This window comes from Rhinopithecus roxellana, chromosome 8, assembly GCF_007565055.1.
Source record: "Rhinopithecus roxellana isolate Shanxi Qingling chromosome 8, ASM756505v1, whole genome shotgun sequence".
In the NCBI taxonomy this organism is placed as follows: domain Eukaryota; kingdom Metazoa; phylum Chordata; class Mammalia; order Primates; family Cercopithecidae; genus Rhinopithecus; species Rhinopithecus roxellana.
In genome coordinates this window covers 136,013,581-136,037,796 of record NC_044556.1, presented here as the reverse complement: position 1 = coordinate 136,037,796, position 24,216 = coordinate 136,013,581, and the positions used below count along the sequence as shown (strand labels likewise).

General features: G+C 37.1%; 1 protein-coding gene across 1 annotated transcript in view; it reads right to left on the bottom strand.

The window, feature by feature from the left end:
- HMCN1 (hemicentin 1) overlaps positions 1-24,216 on the bottom strand; it is a 470,019-nt gene that overhangs the window by 313,198 nt on the left and 132,605 nt on the right.

Sequence of the window (24,216 nt, the reverse complement as noted above, 5' to 3'; positions counted from 1 at the left end):
GCCTTAGGAGAGTGTAAGTGTCCAGAAAACTATCCATTTCTTCTAGGTTTTCTAGTTTATTTGTGTAGAGGTGTTTATAGTATTCTCTGATGGCAGTCTGTATTTCTTTGGGGTTGGTGATGATATCCCCTTTATCATTTTTTATTGCATCTATTTGATTCTTCTCTCTTTTCTTCTTTATTAGTCTTGCTAGCGGTCTGTCAATTTTGTTGATCTTTTCAAAAAACCAGCTCCTGGATTCATTGATCTTTTGGAGGGTTTTTGTGTCTCTATCTCCTTCAGTTCTGCTCTGATCTTAGTTATGGCTTGCCTTCTGCTAGCCTTTGAATGTGTTTGCTCTTGCTTCTCCAGTTCTTTTAATTGTGATGTTAGGGTGTCAATTTTAGATCTTTCCTGCTTTCTCTTGTGGGCATTTAGTGCTATAAATTTCCCTCTACACACTGCTTTAAATGTGTCCCAGAAATTCTGGTATGTTGTATCTTTGTTCTCATTGGTTTCAAAGAACATCTTTATTTCTGCTTTCATTTCGTTATGTACCCAGTAGTCATTCAGGAGCAGGTTGTTCAGTTTCCATGTGGTTGAGCAGTTTTGATTGAGTTTCTTAGTCCTGAGTTCTAGTTTGATTGCACTGTGGTCTGAGAGACAGTTTGTTACAATTTCTGTTCTTTTACATTTGCTAAGGAGTGCTTTACTTCCAACTATGTAGTCAATTTTGGAATAAGTGTGATGTCATGCTGAGAAGAATGTATATTCTGTTGATTTGGGGTGGAGAGTTCTATAGATGTCTATTAGGTCCACTTGGTGCAGAGTTGAGTTCAATTCCTGGATATCCTTGTTAACTTTCTGTCTCGTTGATCTGTCTAATGTTGACAGTGGGGTGTTGAAGTCTCCCACTATTATTGTATGGTAGTCTAAGTCTCTTTGTAAGTCTCTAAGGACTTGCTTTATGAATCTGGGTGCTCCTGTATTAGGTGCATATATATTTAGGACAGATAGCTCTTCCTGATGAATTGATCCCTTTACCATTATGTAATGGCCTTATCTCTTTTGATTTTTGATGGTTTAAAGTCTGTTTTATCAGAGACTAGGATTGCAACCCCTGCTTTTTTATTTTTTATTTTTATTTTTTTTCCATTTGCTTGGTAGATCTTCCTCCATCTCTTTATTTTGAGCCTATGTGTGTCTCTGCATGTGAGATGGGTCTCCTGAATACAGCAAACTGATGGTCTTGACTCTTTATCCAATTTGCCAGTCTGTGTCTTTTAATTGGACCATTTAATGCACTTACATTTAAGATTAATATTGTTATGTGTGAACTTGATCCTGTCGTCATGATATTAGCTGGTTATTTCGCTCATTAGTTGATGCAGTTTCTTCCTAGCATTGATGGACTTTACATTTTGAAATGTTTTTGCAATGGCTGGTACCTGTTGTTCCTTTCCATGTTTAGTGCTTCCTTCAGGATCTCTTGTAGGGCAGGCCTGGTGGTGACAAAATCTCTCAGCATTTGCTTGCCTGTAAAGGATTTTAATTCTCCTTCACTTATGAAACTTAGTTTGGTTGGATATGAAATTCTGGGTTGAAAATTCTTTTCTTTAAGAATGTTGAATATCGGCCTCCACTCTCTTCTGGCTTGGAGAGTTTCTGCCGAGAGATCGGCTATTAAGTCTGATGGGCTTCCCTTTGTGGGTAACGCGACCTTTCTCTCTGGCTGCCCTTAAGATTTTTTCCTTCATTTTAACTTTGGTGAATCTGACAATTATGTGTCTTGGAGTTGCTCTTCTCGAGGAGTATCTTTGTGGCGTTCTCTGTATTTCCTGAATTTGAATGTTGGCCTGCCTTACTAGGTTGGGGAAGTCCTCCTGGATGATATCCTGCAGAGTGTTTTCCAAGTTGGTTCCATTTTCTCCATCACTTTCAGTCACACCAATCAGACATAGATTTGGTCTTTTCACATAATCCCATACTTCTTGGAGGCTTTGTTCATTTCTTTTTACTCTTTTTTCTCTACATTTCTCTTCTCACTCATTTCATTCATTTGATCTTCAGTCACTGATAATCTTTCTTCCAGTTGATCGAGTAGGTTACTGTAGCTTGTGCATTTGTCACATAGTTCTCGTTTCATGGTTTTCATGTCTATCAGTTCTTTTAAGGTCTTCTCTGCATTGATTATACTAGTTATCCATCCATCCATTCTTTTTTCAAGGTTTTTAGTTTCTTTGCGCTGGTTACATAGTTCCTCCTTTAGCTCTGAGAAGTTTGATTGACTGAAGCCTTCTTCTCTCGTCAAAGCCATTCTCTGTCCAGCTTTGTTCCATTGCTGGTGATAAGCTGCATTTGGAGGGGGAGATGCGCTCTGATTTTTTGAATTTCCAGCTTTTCTGCACTACTTTTTCCCCTTCTTTGTGGTTTTATCTGCCTTTGATGTTTGATGATGGTGACGTACTGATGGGGTTTTGGTGTGTGTGTCCTTTCTGTTTGTTAGTTTTCCTTCTAACAGTCAGGACCCTCAGCTGTATGTCTGCTGGAGTTTGCTTGAGGTCCACTCCAGACCCTTTTTGCCTGGGTATCAGCAGCAGAGGCTGCAGGAGATAGAATATTGCTGAACAGCGAGTGTTGCTGTCTGATTCTTGCTCTGGAAGCTTCATCTCAGGGTGTATCCAGCCAAGTGAGGTGTAATGTGTCGCTCTGCACCTAGTAGAGGTATATCTCCCAGTTAGGACCCACTTGAGCAGGCAGTCTGTCAGTTGTCCTCAGATCTCAACCTCAGAGAACCACTGCTCTCTTCAAAGCTGTCAGACAGGGACTTTTACATCTGTAGAGGTTTCTGCTGCTTTTTGTTTAGCTATGCACTGTCCCCAGAGGTGGAGTCTACAGAGGCAAGCAGGCCTCCTTGAACTGTGGTGTGCTCCACCCAATTCGAGCTTCCTGGTGGCTTTGTTTATCTACTTAAGGCTAAGCAATGGCAGGCGCTCCTCCCCCAGCCTTGCTGCTGCCTTGCAGTTAGATCTCCGACTGCTCTGCTACCAATGAGGGAGGTTCCGTGGGCGTGGGACCCTCCAGGCCAGGTGTGGGATATAATCTCTTGGTGTGCCGTTAGCTAAGACCCTTGGTAAAGTACAGTATTAGGGTGGGAGTTACTGGATTTTCCAGGTGTTATGTTTCTCAATTTCCCTTGGCTAGGAAAAGGAATTCCCTTCCCCCTTGTGCTTCCCAGGTGAGGGGATGCCTCACCCTGCTTCAGCTCTCACTGGTCAGGCTGCACCTGCGGACCAGCATCAACTGTCCGAAACACCCCAGTAAGATGAACCCGGTACCTCAGTTGAAAATGCAGAAATCCCCCGTCTTCTATGTCACTCACGCTAGGAGCTGGAGGCTGGAGCTGTTCCTATTCCGCCTAATGATTTTCAAAAACCATATAATCATGGTCTTTATGTCTGTATGCCTCTATATGGGCAAACTAGCTATTGTACCTCCTTGTATGAGTTTGTCGAGATATTATCTATCCTTTTCTGTACAGTATCTTTATGAAGTAACTTAGTAATGTATCTTCATTCTTAAGAATAATGACTAATTTGCTTCTAATATACTGAATTGTTAATTCCTTTAATAACTTTTGCTCCTCTGAAATTCTCCAACTTTTCACAGTTCTCATGACAAACAAGGACCCCTACCAAAGAAAAACATAAAGTGAAGGCATGTCCAAGGATGACATTATAAACCATTCTGAAAGATATATTAGTGTGATTTTTCTTTTTAATTATTAATGCTCAACTTGATAACATTTTAAGAGTATAGGTCTTCTGTTATTTGTAGTTATACTATTTTACCAGTTTATACAAAACAATCATATTTGTGTCTCCAAAATCAATAATGTTCAATCCTTTGATATGACCAATGCCATTCTTTAAGACTTTTTTTCAGAATAATCAATATATGATATAATAAAGTAAAACTGCTCTGATTTTGAGATATCATGCTCTTTGCACTTTTCTTCTTTAGTCCCCCTTGGGTCCTTTATAAAATATTCCTCACAAAGTGTGATCAGCTTTCCCAAACAAGTGACAGTGTTTGATTGATTGACTTAGTAACCTGTTTCAGACACTTTCAAATCAATTTTGTTTCATGAGGGACTGCCAAGTTAGAAATTGCCCTCCTACAAATAACTAAAGCCATTAGGCAAAATATAGAAAGTAACTTTTTTTAGGTGTAACAGATAGAATAGGATTGTTACCCTTGAGAGATGACAAAAAAGTGAGATGAGCTCAGGATTTCTAGCTGGAGGCAATTTCCAGCCTGGAAATAAAATTCAGTTAAAAAGACAGAAATCTGAGTTGGGGGAAGCTGAAGCAGTTAGATTTTTAGGGGCAAAATTATAGAGAAAAGGGAGCTATGAAGACAAGAGCATCCAGATATCTGCATAGGGAGCCTTTTGATTCTTTGTCTAAATAACAAAGTGTGCATGCAAAAGGTAAGCCCCAGGAGGTTAAGAGAGAACCACTTTCTACAATGGAAAAATTACTTGCGATAAATAAGATAAAAATTCCTAGAGTTCACACAGGACCAGTAATTACATGAGTTCTTTTCAGCCTCATTGAAATAATGAGACCTCATTGAATACATGCTGAAATTAGAAGAGGCCACAAAAGGGCTACATCTTATAAGTAGAACTAAGTTAACCATGGAATAAAGGTATTTTTAAAACTCATTCTATAATAACTTTCTAAAGCCTCAAAGGATCAACCAAATCTACAAGTAACCCACTCTCTGTCATACAAGTCCAATGATTTTTAAATGAATACAACAAAATCCAATACTCAACAATAACTAATATCTAGCCTAGAATCCAAAATTACTAGACATATTAAAAAGAAAAAAAAAATCATGACCTATATCTAGTCAATTGAAACAGATCCTGAAATGACAGAAATGATAGAACTAGCAACTAATAACATTAATTATGAGGGGAATCCAAACGAAAATCACAATGAAATTAAAATACATTAGAATGGCTAAATTTTAGAAATTGAAAATGCACAAGGAACCATACAGCAATGTTCATAGGAGCTTTACCCGAAGTAAATAAGCACTAGAAAAAATTCCAATATCCAACAACAGGGAAATGGATAAACAAATTGTGGTATATCCATAAAGTCAAATGCACTAAGCAAAATGGAATGAACAATGATACACACAATAACTTGGGTAAATTTCAAAAACATTATACTCAATTTAAAAATCTAGACCAAAAATTTCCATTTATATGATATTTTTTAAAAGACTAAACCAATCAACTGAAAGAAAACAAATCAGTGGTCAACAGGCTGAATGACAGGGAGCAGAAGTGAGTGAAAAGGGGCATAAGGGAAGTTTCAAGGGTGGTGGAAATGTTCTGTATCATAATTGTAGTGGAATACATAAGCATATGCATTTGTCAAAATGCACACTTAATATGAATGCATTTTAGTTCATGCAGCCAAATAATACTGGTAGAAAGTATTTTGTGAGTATATTAGCATGTATTGAAATCTTATTTATATCAACAAGAATACAAAGATAAATGTCATAAGCATGCTTTCTTTGTGTTCATAATGAAGTAAAGTGAAAGACACACAAACACATATATATGTATATATTGTATTCACTCACTCGTTCTTTTCATTATTCAAAAGCATAGTAATTGAATATTACTTTAGGGTAAATTATTACAAGCATTTAAAACAAAACCTTTGTCCTCCCTGCCCTCAGGAGCTCACAATCTGGCACTAAAATAGAGATCAGAGAAATAAGAGAGTACGATGAAAGAAAAGAGAGATTCAAGTAGGCACAAGAATTCAAGAGGCAGCTATGATGAAGGACTCTACCTTTCGCCATCTTTGTAAATGCTCTCCCTCACCAGCTATAAATAAAGAATACATTTTTAGGCCTTGATTTTTGTCAAATATGAGCAAAAATTGTCATCTTATAATCTTTGAAGAGTTGAATACATTATAAATAATTATTTCTCATGGTTGAAAGCCCAAGGTGATGGCATCAGATGAAAAAATTCATAAAATATGCTTCACTTGCTATTTCCATCCTAAAAGCTAAGTATTATTTTTATCATTCTTTATATTATAATTTCTGAAGTGGGAAAATGGTGACTTACAGGCTTATGGCTTTACATAAATGAATTCCAGACAATTTCATTTTTCTGTGGCAATGAACCCATATCAATGCTTTTCAAACTTTTTTTAAAAAACAGGATACTTTTGTCAAATCAAATAGTACACGGAAAAAAATGTAAAACAGGTAAAAGCCAAACTGTTCCAAGATCTACCCCAAACAAACTCTGCAGAGCGCTGTTTAAAATCACTTAGTTGCATAATCAAACAATAACATTAAAACTGAAAGAAAAGCATTCATTTATTTGACAACACATTAATTTCCTCAGTATTCTATCAGGTAGGCAACAATAAGCTGTGAATGCTCCATGTGAGTTTCATTAGCATTGCTTCATTCCATAACTACATATAAATCAATGATTATCTATAAAGTCTACTATGGTCAATGCAGCTAGCCCCATAAGTTTATGTGCCCTTCAAAATAACTCTTATATACTAATCTTCTAAAACAAAAATAAATGTAATTTTCTCAAAAAAAGTTATTAAGACTGATAGATCTTCAAATACAAAATGAATAGTTGTCCATTTGGATGCTAGTCCTTTCTACATCTGTTTAGGGTAGACATTTCTAAAAGAAAAATTATCTTATGAAATTCAGAATTTCAACTTCCAGACCGCATCTAAAAGAGGAAGTACAGGGAAAATCCAAAATGAGAAAACACTAAGAGACTTCTCAAAATAATTTTGAAGCTGGAAAAATACTCAGAACAAGTTTGGATGTGAATACAAATGGGATTTTACTTTATAAAAACCGTCTATTTCTTCTGAGTTTACTTTTGAAACTTCACCTGAAAATGAACTTTATTCTGTTTAATATTGCAGACTGAATTCATAAATGACTTTGTCTAAATTCATATGTTCAGCATTATGTCTTATTCTACATTTCCAATAAAAATGATGGACACTGTGATAGGGGCAAGAGGGAGAGAAATTCTAGGCAGAAAAGGGCAGGTCCCCAGAAAAAGTCCCACCCTCAAGCCAAAAAGCCTGAAACTGCAGCACAAAGTGAGAACTTATATCCCTGTTTTCCCACTGGAATGTTGTCCTTTCCTAAACCATGCATGGCTCCAGCTCACCCCATCTTGTGCCTATAAAGACCCCAGACTCAGCTGGCAGAGAGGAGAAGAAGCTGGACACTGGGGACTATGCCTAGACATCAGAGAGTAAAAGCTTGACTTCAGGGGGACAGTTTGACAGCATAACTTTGGAGAAGAATTTGATCAGAGATGCCAGACTTCAGGGGAAGATTGCTTTCCCACCACATCCCCTTTTCAGCTCCCCTTCCCACTGAGAGCCACTTTCATCAGCAATAAAATCCCCCACATTTACTATCCTTCATTTCATTCATGCAACCTCATTTTTCCTGGATGCCGAACAAGAGCTCTGGAGCCACAAGTGCAGATACCAAAGGCTGTCACACTGGTCCTTTGCCCTTGCTGGTAGAGGGCAGCCACCTCACGCAAAATGGCAAAGGGCCCGCTGAACTGTTAACATTTAAGCCATCTGCCAACAGCAGAGCTAAACGAGCAAGAATTCAAGAGGCAGCTATGATGGAGGACTCTTACCTTTTGCCATCTTTGTAAATGCTCTCCCTTACCAGCTATAAATAAAGAATACATTTTTAGGCCTTGATTTTTGTCAAATATGAGCAAAAATTGTCTTCTTATAATATTTGAAGAGTTGAATACATTATAAATAATTATTTCTCATGGTTGAAAGCCCAAGGTGATGGCATCAGATGAAAAAATTCATAAAATATGCCTCACTTCACAGGTCTTCTGGGACTTTGGGAGTCACAAACATCCCTGGATGGATGCTGCCGCAAAGATTTTGCTCCTGCTGGTGCGCAAAAGCCCTGACTGCAGCTCCTGCACATGCTCACCTGCGCGCTCCCTCCCTCAAGGGGTGGATGTCATTGTATTTGGACACAAGGCCACCCTGCACATGATAAAGCTATCAGAAAGACAACTCCTTTCTTCTTCCATTTACATGGGGGTTATTAACACTAATACATAGCAGTAGAACTGAGATTTTACTCCAGATTCTTCTGGTCCAAATCCCAACTTCATTCCCCTATTTCATTCCTTCAAACATTCATTCAACAAATATTATGTATCTAGAAATCTACTATATGCCTGGCACTCTGGTAGGCAGCAGAAATATTAAAAATTAAAGACAGAAGCAGGTCTTTCTCTTGTGGAGTTTACAGCCTAGAACAGCAAATGCACTGTTATTATTATACAACATGATAATATGAAGAGAGAAGGACAAAGGTCAGGCAACTTTCTCAAATTTAGTTGGTAGTTGGTTATTGCAACAGGTGCTGGAAACTTTTCCAGGAGTAAGGAAGAGACCATTTAAAGTCTCAGAGGAAAAAGCATGATATATCAGTGAAAGTTAAACAAACAAAAAAACAAACAAAAAAAAACATTATAACTGGACCTACCATGATTCACATCTACATTAAATTTGGCTATCCCCTAGTATGGAATTACCTGCAATTATCAATCTCCTTTTTGTACTTTTGTTTTACGTTCTATCCTTTTTTTCCATCAACCTAAGTTTTTATGGATTATTCTAGACCAAAGTGCTTCTTTGTGACTTCCAAAATGTCCATTCCATTGTTGGACTCCTTGTGCCAAATCTTTACTGAAAACTCAAGATACCTCCTAACCCCAAGGAAAATATATCCCTCATCTAGGCTAGTCTCATCTCCAACAACTCTATTTGATGAAAGTTATTCATTATCCTACACCCCATATATCTTAGAGATTGAACCCAGGGCAGCCTTTTCATTCCTCACTCCTACCTGCTCCACAATGGATACAGCTCTGCTCCTTTGAGACTTGTACCATCTCACTTTATTGCTGCCTCACCACTGTTTCCTCATTTATTGAAGACTCTGTTTCCTGGCTCACTGTCTCTCCATAGCAAGTCTTATTGTCACTACAGTGATTTCCATATTCAGATAGATGGCCTATCCAACTCGTTGACCTGTCGATGACCTCCTCAACTCTTCTAACCCTCCTCACTGCTCCATTTCGCCCACATATTCCCAAGGCCAACCAATGAACGTGCCATCAACTGGGGTTGCTCCAGACATCTTACTTTCTCACAACCATCTGCAAATCCTCCAGCCTCTTTACTCAGATGCTTCCTCTACAACACATTTGCACCATAAGAACCTGCCCTATATCTACTTTTGCTCAATATTGAATCCTTAAAGTATAACACATAGCAAGTAGGCCTCCACAATTTTATGGAATGAATACATAAATAAATGAATTAGTGACTTAATGTTAAAAATATAAATAAATAAGATAATGGTAAGGAGACAGTCAAAAGATCACATGGGTCAGGAGAGGTGATTCACACCTCTAATCCCAGCACTTTGGGAGGCCAAGGTGGAAGAACTGCTTGAACCCAAGAGTTTGAAACCAGCCTAGGCAACAGAGGGAGATTCCCTCTCTACAAAAAATTTAAAAATTAGCTGGGCATGGTGGTGCACACCTGTAATCCTAACTACTCAGGAGGTTGAGGTGGGAGAATTGCTTGGGCCTGGGAGGTCCAGGCTGCAGTGAGCAGTGATCACACCACTGCACTCTAGCCTGGGCAACAGAGTAAGACCCTGTCTCAAACAAAACAAAAGGCCATATGGTGAGAGACTAAGCAAGATACTAGGCAAGGAAAGGATTGGTTGACTGGGACAGCAATTATGAAAATAGAATGGAAAGCATTTTACCAACTAAATAAATGTGGACAGCAAATGAAGAGAGGATGACTCAGGACACTTGAGCCTGGATAACTGGATAACTGGTAATATCAAGAGCAAAGAGGAATACTAAAGAAGAACATGTCCAATGAGGAGCTTCTATCTTACAGGTATTGGGAGAATAGTCAGATTAAGATAACCAAAGGGCAGTCTGAATATAGGATGATAGCTGAAGAAGCAATCAGGGCTGAACACTTGGACATCATCTGTACAGAGTAAAAAGGAAAGCAGTAAGATCCATTCATTCAAAACATTTAGTTAATAACTATTAATTGAATACATGCCAAATGTCAAACACTGTTTTAGGCAAAGACAAAGGATATGTAATATAAATTAGATAGAAGTATTGTAAAAATGAAGTAGATAGTGGTGTAGAATACAGACCCCAAAATCATCTAGAAAATATATTAGCAAATCAAATCTAATAGCACACCAAAAAGATAATACATCACAATCATGTGGGTCTTATTCCAGGGATGCAAAGATGGTTCAACACCCACAAATCACTAAATACATAAACAAACAGAATTAAAAACAATAACCATATGGTCATCTCACAGATGCAGCAAAAGCATTTGACAAAATCCACAGTCCCTTCATGATAAAAGCCCTCAACAAACTAGGCATCCAAGGAACATGCCTCAAAACAATAAAAAACATATACAACAAACCCACAGGTAACATCATACTGAATGGGGGAAAGTTGGAAGCATTCCCACTAAGAACTGGAACAAAATAAGGATGACCACTCAGCACTCCTATTCAACATAGTGCCGAAAGTCCTAGCCAGAACAATCAGTGAAGATTAAACAATGAAAAGCATCCAAATTAGAAAAGAAGTTAAATTACCTCTGTTTGCTGATCACATAATCTTATACCTAGAAAACTCTAAAGACTCCTAGGTACCGGTACCAAAACAGAGATATAGACCAATGGAACAGAACAGAGTCCTCAGAAATAATACCACACATCTACAGCCATCTGATCTTTGACAAACCTGAGAGAAACAAGAAATGCGGAAAGGATTCCCTATTTAATCAATGGTGCTGGGAAAATTGGCTAGCCATAAGTAGAAAGCTGAAACTGGATCCTTTCCTTACTCCTTATACGAAAATTAATTCAAGATGGATTAGAGACTTCAATGTTAGACCTAATACCATAAAAACCCTAGAAGAAAACCTAGGTAGTACCATTCAGGACATAGGCATGGGCAAGGACTTCATGTCTAAAACACCAAAAGCAACGGCAACAAAAGCCAAAATTGACAAATGGGATCTAATTAAACTAAAGAGCTTCTGCACAGCAAAAGAAACTACCATCAGAGTGAACAGGCAACCTATAGAATGGGAGAAATTTTTTGCAATCTACTCATCTGACAAAGGGCTAATATCCAGAATCTACAAAGAACTCAAACAAATTTATGAGAAAAAAACAAACAACCCCATCAAAAAGTGAGGCAAAGGATGTGAACAGACATTTCTCAAAAGAAGACATTCATACAGCCAACAGACACATGAAAAAATGCTCATCATCACTGGCCATCAGAGAAATGCAAATCAAAACCACAATGAGATACCATCTCACACCAGTTAGAATGGCAATCATTAAAAAGTCAGGAAACAACAGGTGCTGAAGAGGATGTGGAGAAATAGGAACACTTTTACACTGTTGGTGGGATTGTAAACTAGTTCAACCATTATGGAAAACAGTATGGCAATTCCTCAAGGATCTAGAATTAGATGTACCATATGACCCAGCCATCCCACTACTGGGTATATACCCAAAGGATTATAAATCATGCTGCTATAAAGACACATGCACACGTATGTTTATTGCAGCACTATTCACAATAGCAAAGACTTGGAATCAACCCAAATGTCCATCTGTGACAGACTGGATTAAGAAAATGTGGCACATATACACCATGGAATATTATGCAGCCATAAAAAAGGATGAGTTTGCGTCCTTTGTAGGGACATGGATGCAGCTGGAAACCATCATTCTTAGCAAACTATCACAAGAACAGAAAAACAAACACCGCATGTTCTCACTCATAGGTGGGAACTGAACAATGAGATCACTTGGACTTGGGAAGGGGGAACATCACACATCGGGGCCTATCATGGGGAGGGGGGAGGGGGGAGGGATTGCATTGGGAGTTATACCTGATATAAATGACGAATTGATGGGTGCTGACGAGTTGATGGGTGCAGCACACCAACATGGCACAAGTATACATATGTAACAAACCTGCACGTTATGCACATGTACCCTAGAACTTAAAGTATAATAATAAAAAAAAGAAAAGACTCCTAGACTTGATAAGCAACTTCAGTGAAGTTTCAAGATTTCAGAATATGAAATCAGTGTACCAAATCAGTAGCATTTCTATTCATCAATAATATTTAAGATGAGAACCAAATGAAGAATTCAATCTCAATTACAATAGCCATTCAACAGAAAAACAAACACTGCATGTTCTGACTTATAAGTGGGAGCTAAATAATGAGAACCAATGGGGACAAAGAGGGGAACAACTAGACACTAGGGCCTACTTGAGGGAGGAGGGAGTGAGCAGAGAGAGGAGTGGGAAAAATATCTATCAGATACTATGCTTAGTACCTAGGTGACAAAATAATCTGTATACCAAAACCCTGTGACACAAATTTGCGTATACAAACCTGCACATGTACCTCTGAACCTAAAATAAAAGTCAAGAAAAGGAAAAAATAGCCATACAAAAAAGTAAAATACCTAAGAATATATTTAACCAAGGAGGTGAAAGATTTCTACAAGAAGAATTACAAAATACTGATGAAAGAAATTATAGATGACATAAACAAATCAAAAATCATCCTGTACTCATAGATTAGAATAATCAATATTGTTAAAATGTCCATAATGCCCAAAGCAATATGCAGATTCAATGTAATTTCCATCCAACTACCAACGTTATTTTTCAGAGAATTAGAAAAAAAATTCTGAAATTAATATTGAACCAAAAAAGAGCCTTATAGCCAAAGTAATCCTAAACAAAAAGAACAAAACTGGAGGCATCACATTACCTGACTTGAAATCATACAAAAAGGAGAGCGTGGTACTGGTTAAAAAAAAAAAAAAAAAAAAAAAAAAAAAAGATACATAGATCAATGAAATAGAATAGAGAATCCAGAAATTAAGCCACATACCAACTGATCTTCAACAAAGTCAACAAAAATATACAATGGAGAGAGGACACTCTATTTAATAAATAGTCCTGGGAAAATTGGATAGCCATATGCAGAAGAATGAAATTAGATCCTCTGTATCTTTAACAATATGCAAAAATCAACTCAAGATGGGTTAAATACTTAAATGTAAGAGCTGAAACTATAAAAATTCTAGAAGAAAACTTAGGAAAAGCTCTTCTAGACCTTGATCTAGGCAAAGAATTTCTGACTAAGACCTCAAAAGCAAATGTAAAAACCCAAAAATAGATAAATGGGACTTAAACAAAATACCTCCTGCAGAGCAAAAGAAATAACCAGCGGAGTAAACAGAAAACCAATAGAAAGGGAGAAAATATTTGCAAATTATACATCTGACAAAGGACTAACATCCAGAATCTAGAAATAACTCAACAAGAAAAACAAAAAACGAAAGTGGGCACATTAAAATGTGGACAAAGGATATGAACAGATAGTTCTCCAAAGATATACAAGTGGCCAACAAACATATGAAAAAAATGTTAATCATTACTAATCATCAGAGAAATGTGAACTAAAACCAAAACAAGATCCCATTTCTGACCAGTCAGAAAGGCTATTACTAAAAAGTCAAAAAAGAGCAGATGTTAGCAAAGTTGCAGAGAAAAGAGAATGCTTACACACTGTTTGTGGGAATGTAAATTAGTGCAACCTCTACAGAAAACAATATGGAAACATTGCAGAGAACTAAAAACAGTACTACCATTTGACCCAGCAAACCTGCTACTGTATATCTACTGAAAGGAAAAAAATTGTTATACCAAAAAGACACCTGCACTCCTGTGTTTATCATAACACTATTGAAAAAAAGTCATGGAATAAACCACAGTGTTCATCAATGGATGACTGAATAAAGAAAATGTGGTGTATATACCCAATGGAATACTATTCTGCCATAAAAAAAGAGTGAAGTCATGTCATCTGCAGCAATGTGGAGGGAGTTGGAGGCCATTATCTTAAGTTAAATAACTCAAAAACAGAAAATCAAATACTGCATGTTCTCACTTGTAAGCAGGAACTAAACAATAGGTGCACATGAACATACTGAGGGGAATAATAGATACTTGGGACTACAAAATGTGGGGAGGGTGGTGGTGAGGGTTGAAAAATTACCTACTGGGTATATGTTCACTACTTGGGTGTTAGGTACTCTAGAAACCCAAACCTCACCGTTATGCAATATCTCCAGGTAACAAACCTGTACATATGCCCCCATACAAGTAATAAAAAAAAAGTAGGATAATGTCAATAGGACAGAAAATGAGGGGTGTTCTTTTAAATAATGCTATCAGGAGAAAGAGGCATTTAAGTAGATAACTAGATGACTTAAGGAAAGGAGTTATGACCGGAAACAAAGGAATAATTGAATCATAATATCAAGAGATAGAGTAAGAATAGAGGTTAGCCAAAATTGGGAAACACATTTGGGATAAGAGGAGTAAGAAGTATCAGTAAAGGAGGCAGAGAAGGAATAGAGATCTGTCAGGAGAGAACATCATATCACAGATGCTCAGGGCAAGAGGTTTCAAAAAAGCAAAATGATCAATAGTGTCAAATTTTACACAAGGAAATGAGGACTGAGGCAACAGTTATTGTAATACATGAAGAGAACAGTTCTAATTGAGTGAAGAAGGGAAGGCTTGTACTTAAGGAAGAAGCAAAGCAGAAAGTAGAATTTGGTTCATGATTTTGCTTCTGGACAGGGGAGACTTGATCCCTCTCCTCAGAGATTCCAAAATCTGGCATCTTGAGACATCATATCTATGTCTGATTTGTTCTTACATCCTCATAGCTCATAGCATACAGTCTTGCTTATAAACCTGTAACAAGAGTATATGAAGTGTGTTTGAAATTTTTTTTGTTAGTGGTAATGTCTTCACTATTTTTATTTATTTTAAAAATAATACCTATGCAGTAAACAATAAGGTAAGACGTAAAAGAAAAAATACTAAAATTATCCATAATCATACTATCCAGTGGTTGCCATTATCAACATTTTTAGGTATGACTTTTTCATTTGTCTAGAAATATGCATACATAAATGTAAATGAATATATTTTTAAACTGCAATCTTACCAGACATATACTTTTAAGAAACATTGTTCAAATTAATAATGTTACTTGTTTTTATTAATGTATTATTTAAATTTATTGTATTATATTATAATATTATTGCATTAATTTGTTAATTTAATAAATATTATTTGAATAAATAATGGCCAAATTTTCACAAATGCATTCACTAGTTCCTGAAGACTTTCTTCCTTTCTACAGATGGCACTGATACTCAAATTTTAAATGGTTTAACTATATCATGTGTCTTTTTCCTAAGTTCATAATAAAAAGAAGTTAATGAAATAACCCAACAATCATATTTTAAAGTACATAAATTTCTTGTGTCTATTTAAAATTATGACTAGAATTCTGAAATTTTGTTTCCTTTCTCTTCATTCAATCACTCATACCAAAGCTGTTTAAATTTTGTGGTATATGATTTTAAAGTACATTTTTCTTCTGGGGTCTGCAACAAGAAAGAGAAAACCATTTGTAATTTTTGTCGCAAAGCCAAATCATGACCAAAACATTACAAGGGAACTCTCAAAAGTAGCTCATACCATCTCTCAAAAGATTTTGCTTTTATAACCCTATTACAGTCAATTCATTCTTGGAATGCATAAGGAAACCTGGAAAATATACGAAGCATAGACTCTGTTTCCATTTATTTATCCTGGGTCATAAGAAAATTTCTCAGATAAAACTTCCCTTACTTTGACTCTTAACTCTTTGCTATTGCAGAATCAGAAGCCAAAACTAGATGGTCCTTGATGTATATTTTTAGGTTGAACCAAATGCAAGCAATGACAAATCATGATATATGTTTAGTATTTAAATGGCATTTGTAACTTAATATTTTCATGGAACTGCTTGCTGCTTCATTAGGTAAGCTCACTGTTTTCAAAGCCATCCATTGGTTCATAATATACAGAAATATTTAAAATAAGACCTTCAGTTTTCTTCATACTTTGTATACTAAATGGTTTAAACTGCTTTAAAAAAATTCATATGTTTTTTCCAAAGATTTAAATTATCTTTAATTGATACAATTATTTCTGCTAGAGATAATAGCCAAGAGTTTCCTACTTTAAAACAGTATGTACCTGCTGTGTTTAGTACAAAAGTTACAACTTTTTCTTTCAGATGAATAGCAATTATATAATGGAGTTCCTGGGTAGGTAATTATGAAAAGTAAGTTACATAAGTTGTATAATTATATAAGATCTTCTATGTCTAGAGATTAACAACAGCCAATTTGGCCCAAATTATTCAATTATCATTATTAAAGAAATAATACTATTGTGTTTTCCCCTCAATTACATAAATGTAAGGGCAGCAGGCAATTCTTGTTCAGCAGAAAAGATGTAATAACAAAACTTTTGCATTTTTCTACTTTCTGTGAGATAGAATTAGTTGCTTATTATTCAATCATAGGTGCTTTTTAACAAAAAAACTTGAAAAGGAATATCTTAAAATTAAATATATAAAATACGAAAGGAAATATCCAAATTGTTGAGGCTGTTGAAAACTGCTCAGTAGAATTTTATTTGTCTCATCATTGATGCAATTTTTTTTATGTTCCCTGTGTTCCTTTGCAGTTCCCAATGGGTAAACTCTTCAAGAGATCATGGTCAGCAATTTCAAAGGCTAACAAGTTGTTTCAGTTTTAAATATCAAGCATTTGGGACTATTTTTCTCAAATCAAATCTTTAGTTTCCACCACAACTCCAGTAAAAATAAAGACCAAATGGGGAGAACAGGTACTCTCTTTCGAGACAGTGTGGATTATTCATGAGATTTTTCAAAGACTTTGAGGTTGACACAGTAACTTTTCGGTAGTTAAGATTTTTACAAACCCAGAATTAGCTATGCAGGTAATTGACTGATTCAGTTATCTCTAACATCGCATAGTCAAACTTGATATTTTATTTAGCTTCTAATCAAAATAGAGTCAGCTAAACAAATAGGTTTATTTCTTTTTCTATCTGATTTGGTCCTGTTGAAAAGCATCCAACTTACTGGCTAGTGTTTATCCTTAAGTAACATTTCCTTCTTTTCTAAGAAATATTCCTTGAAGCATTTATATAAGCTTCTTTCTCCTTAAAGATAGGTCTTCTGTGCTTTTTTGGTATTTTAGGAAGAAGCTTTAATGAGTGATGTCCATTCTGTTTTCTGATTTTTATATTAGGGATCAGATACCATGGTTGTCTTATGGGATAATACTTTCATACTGAAACGTACGTTTCACAGGCAATGAGTTCTGTTGTATAGAGATGATCCCACTGCACATTACAGAATGTATTGCTGCAGTTTATAACTAGTGCTTCAAAACAGTTCCCAGAGTCCATATACAAAATCATGAAATGAAAGATAGGCACTCTCATTTTGCAGGGTTTATCCTTTTAAATCATGTATTCCCCACTCTCCATCCCATATCTGGTCCCATCCCCTGCTGTTTCAGACTTGCAGGAGAGCTCTGCTTGACTTCTGGTATATTTTTTCTAAATGATATTCTGTTGAGAGCAGTCATCTCCATCCATCCTCTCCCCCCAACATTTGTGAGAAATATTTGTACTCTTTAAATGTCATTACAAAAACTGTTCACAGGCTCAGAAACCTACAGGCAAAGATACTTTTTAAGCAATTTAGGACTTCATGTTTTATTTTATCTAAACAAATGGAAACATGAAGTACACATGGCTTCATTTAAGCATATTCGTGACCTATAAGCACTCCCAGGTGCCTGGGAGTGAAAAGGTAACTATGTGACGGGAACATTAGCATTCCTAGCACATACTCATACAGATAACATGTCAATCTTAGCACAAAAAAAAGAGAAAGAAAGCATTCCACTGAAACTGAACTTCAGGGACGCATTCCTTTTCTGTTGTGTTTGTCGATGTGGAGACATACATTTATTTTAAAGAATCGGCTCTGAACATCTCTGTTCTATTTTCCACAGGTGAATTCATAGAAGGGATAAGTGGAAACATTTACACATTGTTTTCACACATTTCCTGTAGCTCTCTAGAACATTATAATTGTCCCTGATACATTTTCAAATTTCAGAGGAAACACCCGTTTCTACTTATTTTCAAGGTCAGCAGTAAGGTTTTGTTTTTGGAATAATTTCTAGAGTGAAACTCGGGAATGGGGAAAAACAAAATGGTAGATATCTCATTTTAGAGCACTAATTGTCCAAAACCCCAAGTTTCAGAGTCTCATCATTGAGCCATATGCAGAAGGCTAAAGTCTAGTCCTAAATGGTCTAAAGTCTAGTCCTAAATGGCCATTAGCCAAAATAGTAGGAAGAGGCTATGCCAAATTCATATGCCAGCAAAGTTTACCGTTTTTTCTCATGTAAGTATTGAACTCACGGAAGAAACTAACAAGAGAAATAAGTCCAGTACTCTCTAATCTATGAGGCTTTTCATTGCCAGGATTTGAATTTTTCATGGATGTGTTGCAAATTGTCACTTTATTTTCCTGGGTTCAGTTTATTTCCTTTGAAATACCTAGTAAGCTCAACTCTCCTCTTCCTATTAGAAAACCAAAAAAGATCACTAGAACATTTTGACTAGCATGTATCACTAAATAAAAATAATAGCAGTTAATATTTATTAATATGTTCTAAACCCAACAACACTATGAAGTAGGAACTATCATTCATCTCCACTTACAGATAAGGAAACTGACACACAGAAAATATCTAAGGTCATATGGCTGGGATATGTGCCATGGTCCCAGAGCATTAGTCTTAACTACCACACAATACTGCTTGTGCTGAATGTTTTCTGTTTGCCCCTCCAGCTTCATTCTCTAATAATCATTTCCATCTGACTTTGCACCCTGGGATGCTGATCTTTTTTTTTTTTTGAGACAGAGTCTCGCTCTGTCACCCAGGCTGGAGTGCAGTGGCACGATCTCGGCTCACTGCAACTTCTGCCTCCTGGGGGCTCAAGTGATTCTCCTGCCTCAGTCTCCCCAGTAGCTGGGACTACAGGCGCATGCCACCATGCCCAGCTAATTTTTGTATTTCAGTAGAGACGGGATTTTGCCATGTTGGTCAGGATGGTCTCTATCTCTTGACCTCGTGATCCGCCCGCCTCGGCCTCCCAAAGTGCTGGGATTACAGACGTGACCGCGGCCTGGGATGCTGACTTTTATGGAACGCCTCAACAGGGCTCCTTGGTTCCCTAGCTTCCAGTTGGATTTGGGAGAATGAAAGGCACCAGGAAATAGGAAGGGGTTGGGTACATATTACCCTGGTTCCATCGTTATAGAGCTTCAGTTACTGATACCCTGCCTCTGTAATAGATAATTACAGAACTAATTATTTATTGAAATGCTATTTATTGTTTAATTGTACATTTGAAAACAACTTAAAGAGTATAATTGGGTTGTTTGTAACTCAAAGATACCTGCTTGAGACGATAGATACACCATTATCCATAATGTGCTTATTTCATATTGCATGCCTGTATCAAAACATCTCATGGACCCATAAATATATACACCTACTATGCACCCACAAAACTTTAAAAAATAAAAAAAGAAATGTTTTTATTGTAATGTTAGCATCTATTGGAATCAGACCAATAAAACAGGCTGGTAAGATTTTTTCGAGGGAAGGGAATGTTACAGGACATGAGTTGGGGGAGGTGGGAAAAAGGATAGGGAAGCTCAGGACAAGAAAATTATCTAAATAACAGTGGGTCTTTTGTGTTAGCTTCTTTGACACAGGGATATAGCATCTGTAAGAAACTTTGAGATTTCCAGCTTGGACTTTTTCTTACACCAAAAGGAAGCATTAATTAAATCAACTGACAACCCACCCAGCATATAAATAAAGGAGTAACACTGCAATAGTTTAGTTCCTTGTCTGTATTCAAAGGTGAATTAAGGACATCCTTGAGATGTATTGTAAATTGCGTTTCCAAAATGTAATACCATACAGTGATTTATAGACCACTGATGCTTGGCCAAATAATTTCTTCACTTTGGTTTCCCTTTTATGTTAAATAAAGATGAAAGAGTCCTAGATCTTCTACTTAATCATTGTTCTTTAAAAAAAAGTAAAAACAGAACGCAGTAAAAACTTCACTTATCTCAAGAGAGAGTTGATATAAAATATATCCCCCAGGTTAAGAAACTGATTAAATAGGTTAAGAGAGTAAAATATAATACTGCACTTTCCTTTAGAAACAGTAGATGAAAAGTCTTGAGTAAAACGAAAGGACTCAGTGCATGTGTGGCTTCCCTGCAGTTCTTGTGTCTATTAAATGTGAAGATTCCAGTATAGCATCTATTTTCCCTAGAGTTCAGTAATGTTTTCATAATAGAATAATTTGGAACAGTGAGAAAAAAGAAATGACTCAATTACATGCCAAAATTTTGCAAATACAATTTTAACACTGTCACAATGCTTCCTATTAACAAAATCTTCCATGGTGGTAGCTTTCTTTAAGGAATATTGACTTATACAGTTCCAATAGGAGCTTCACAATATCTTTTTTTTTCACACACATTGAAAACTGTCCAACCTCTTCCTGGATTCTCCTACTCAGATTTATTTCCCAGTAACAATCAGGCATCTAATTTCTAGCAAACATGATGGTACAATTTTCCTCATTTTAAAAGCATAATACCAACACTACCAGTGTTATAATAACACTAGTTAATATTTGTTGGGCACTGCTCTGTGCCAGACCTTGTGTGGAACATTTAAGTGCATTATCTCACTTAACCTTAGAGCAAATTTCTGAAAAGGATAATTCTATTGTCTCCATTTTACAAACAGGGAAACTGGGACTCACAGATCCCATGTCACAAAGAAATATACAAGTTTTATCATTTAGGATGCATTTACTTTAAGGTAACTGAATACTCAACTCAAATTGGCTTGAACAAAAAGATAATTTCCTGAACTCTGGTGGTTTAGCAGTAGGATGGGTTTGATTGTTGACTTAATCCAAGATACTCCTAGCTAAAATTCCTTTGGTCTCATTAGCCCAAAGTAAATCAAACATCCTTTCCTGCACCAATTAGTGAGGTGGTAAGAATTGCTATGATGGATAGATAAATAAAGGCTCAGCCCTATTGTCAGCATCAAACTCTAGTTTATAAAAATGGACAACTTTAGCAATGCTTCTTTCTAGTGCTATTCTGCTAAAGCTAAATTTAAAGATTACAATATCAGTTGATGATCCAGGAGAGAAACACTAACAACAAGCCAGTGGGTTAAGTTTCTGTAATATATCCATATTTATAAAATTTTCCGAATTTACACCAAGTTTTTATAAATTATTATTCTTACAAAGTATCTAGTAATTGTCAGAATTATTAAAAATTATTAGAACTATAAAAATTATGTATAATATCATGCTGTATTAGTCCTTTCTCATGTAGCTATAAAGAACTGCCTGAGACTGGGTAATTTACAAAGGAAAGAGGTTTAATTGACTCACAGTTCTGCATGGCTGGGGAGGCCTTAGAAAACTTACAATCATGACGGAAGGGGAAGCAAACACATCCTTCTTTACACAGTGGCAGGAGAGAGAAGTGCTGAGTGAAGCAGGGAAAGGCCCCTTATACAACCATCAGATCTTGTGAGAACTCCACTCGCTATCATGAGAAAAGCATGGGGGAAGAGCCCCCATAATCTAATCACCTCCAATGAGGTCCCTCCAATGACATGTGGGGATTATGGGAATTACAATTCAAGATGAGAACTGATTGGGGGGTGGCAGGGGGAGACACAGCCAAACAATATCACATGCCACTTAATAAAGGTTCTAGGGCTTATAGTTTCTCTATAGGGCTTAGTTTCTTCATTTAACTGCACTATATTATTTCGATTTTATGTAACTCAATTTTCCTCGGTTATGTGGTCATAAATGGAGTCACATTCCCAGGACACACTTTTTTTTTTTTTTTTTTTTTTTTTTTTTTTTTTTTTTTTTGTCGTTGTTGTTGTTTTTTCTGGCTCTGAAACCCACTACTAATAAAGTCCTATGGTTCTTCTTAAATTTAAACCCATTTGTTTGAGGAATTTTTTTTTTTTTTTTTTTTTTGTTTTTGAGGCGGAGTCTCGCTCTGTCGCCCAGGCCGGAGTGCAGTGGCCGGATCTCAGCTCACTGCAAGCTCCTCCTCCCGGGTTTACGCCATTCTCCTGCCTCAGCCTCCCAAGTAGCTGGGACTACAGGCACCCGCCACCTCGCCCGGCTAATTTTTGTATTTTTAGTAGAGACGGGGTTTCACCGTGTTAGCCAGGATGGTCTCGATCTCCTGACCTCGTGATCCGCCCGTCTCGGCCTCCCAAAGTGCTGGGATTACAGGCTTGAGCCACCGCACCTGGCCCTTTTTTTTTTTTTTTTTTTTTAAGATGGAGACTCACTCTGTTGCCCAGACTGGAGTGCAGTGGTGTGGTCTCGGCTCACTGCTACCTCCACCTCCCAGATTCAACCGATTCTCCTGCCTCAGCCTCCCTGAGCAGCTGGGACTACAGGTACATGCCACCATGCCCAGCTAATTTTTGTGTTTTTAGTAGAGACAGGGTTTCACCATGTTGGCCAGGCTGGTCTCGAACTCCTGACCTCATGATCCACCTGCCTCGGCCTCCCAAAGTGCTGGGATTAGGTGTGAGCCACTGTGCTCACCCTGTTTTGGGAATCTCTAACTGGTGTCTGACTATTCACAAACACACAAACAGGTCTCATTGAGCAACTATTCTTTCAAAAGCTTAGGTGCCAGCCATGTGTCTTCTTGCCTCTTCTATAGTACTTCTGCTGGGAATGACCATGTCCACTAGGCATGGCATACTCAGCATACTGACCCCGACACTATCTCTCTCCACTGCACACCAACACCACCTCCCACCCAGAACCTCACAAAACTCTAAGCAAGTGATGTACAAGCTGATGTAGGAGAAAATGATAGTCTTCCTCCCTTAAGTCCCACTTAATGCTGCTCACTATACCCTAGAGTCTTACAGAATTCCATATTGAAGACAATTTCTATCAGCAGCTATTCCTTCTTTAGGTTCAAGTACAGCGTATGGGATAGGACAAGGAACCCAGTGTCTGAGAGAGCCCTGCACTGTTCCCCAACCCCTTTTTTCCCAGGTTCCCAAATTCTCATGCAAACATTGATGCAAATTAACTGTTGAGGGCTCGCTGTGTAGTCATCAGACCCTGCCCAGGAATTTCTGAGTCACTAGAGTGGACACAATCTAAAATCAAGCCATAACCCTCTCTAAAGCTGTTTCTTCCAAGAATACATTTTTAGATTAATTTTACAGATCTATATATTTCAATATGTTGATTAAAAAAATTTTCACTAGATTGTTTCCTCTAGAAATTTGTAATGTCCTATTAGTTCTACCTTGATATAATAAGAACTCTTAAGCTATAAGAGAACTAGTGAACCATTTCATTTAAGACACAAAGGAGTCTGTCATGAAATTAATAGAACTTGTAGAGATACAGTGACCACAGGAATCAAATGTGAATTACGCCATGGCACACGTTTACCTATGTAACAAAGCTGTATATCTTGCACATGTACCCCAGCACTTAAAAAAAAAAAAAAATAGGACTAAACAAAAAATAAAAATAAATTTTAAAATGCCCTTATCTTTGTATTGGTATGTTCCTAGAAACTTAAATGACAGCCAAATATATAAACCGGTTTAAAATAATGTCATTATCTTGAGTGAGGCCAAGGAAAGACAGCAAAATGGACAAAGAAGAAATTATGGGCCGGGCATGGTGGCTCATGCCTGTAATCCCAGCACTTTGGGAGGCCGAGGCGGGCAGATCACGAGGTCAGGAGATCGAGATAATCCTGGCTAACATGGTGAAACCCCGTCTCTACTAAAAATACAAAAACATTAGCCAGGCATGGTGGTTGGCACCTGTAGTCCCAGCTACTCGGGAGGCTGAGGCAGGAGAATATCATGAACCCGGGAGGCAGAGCTTGC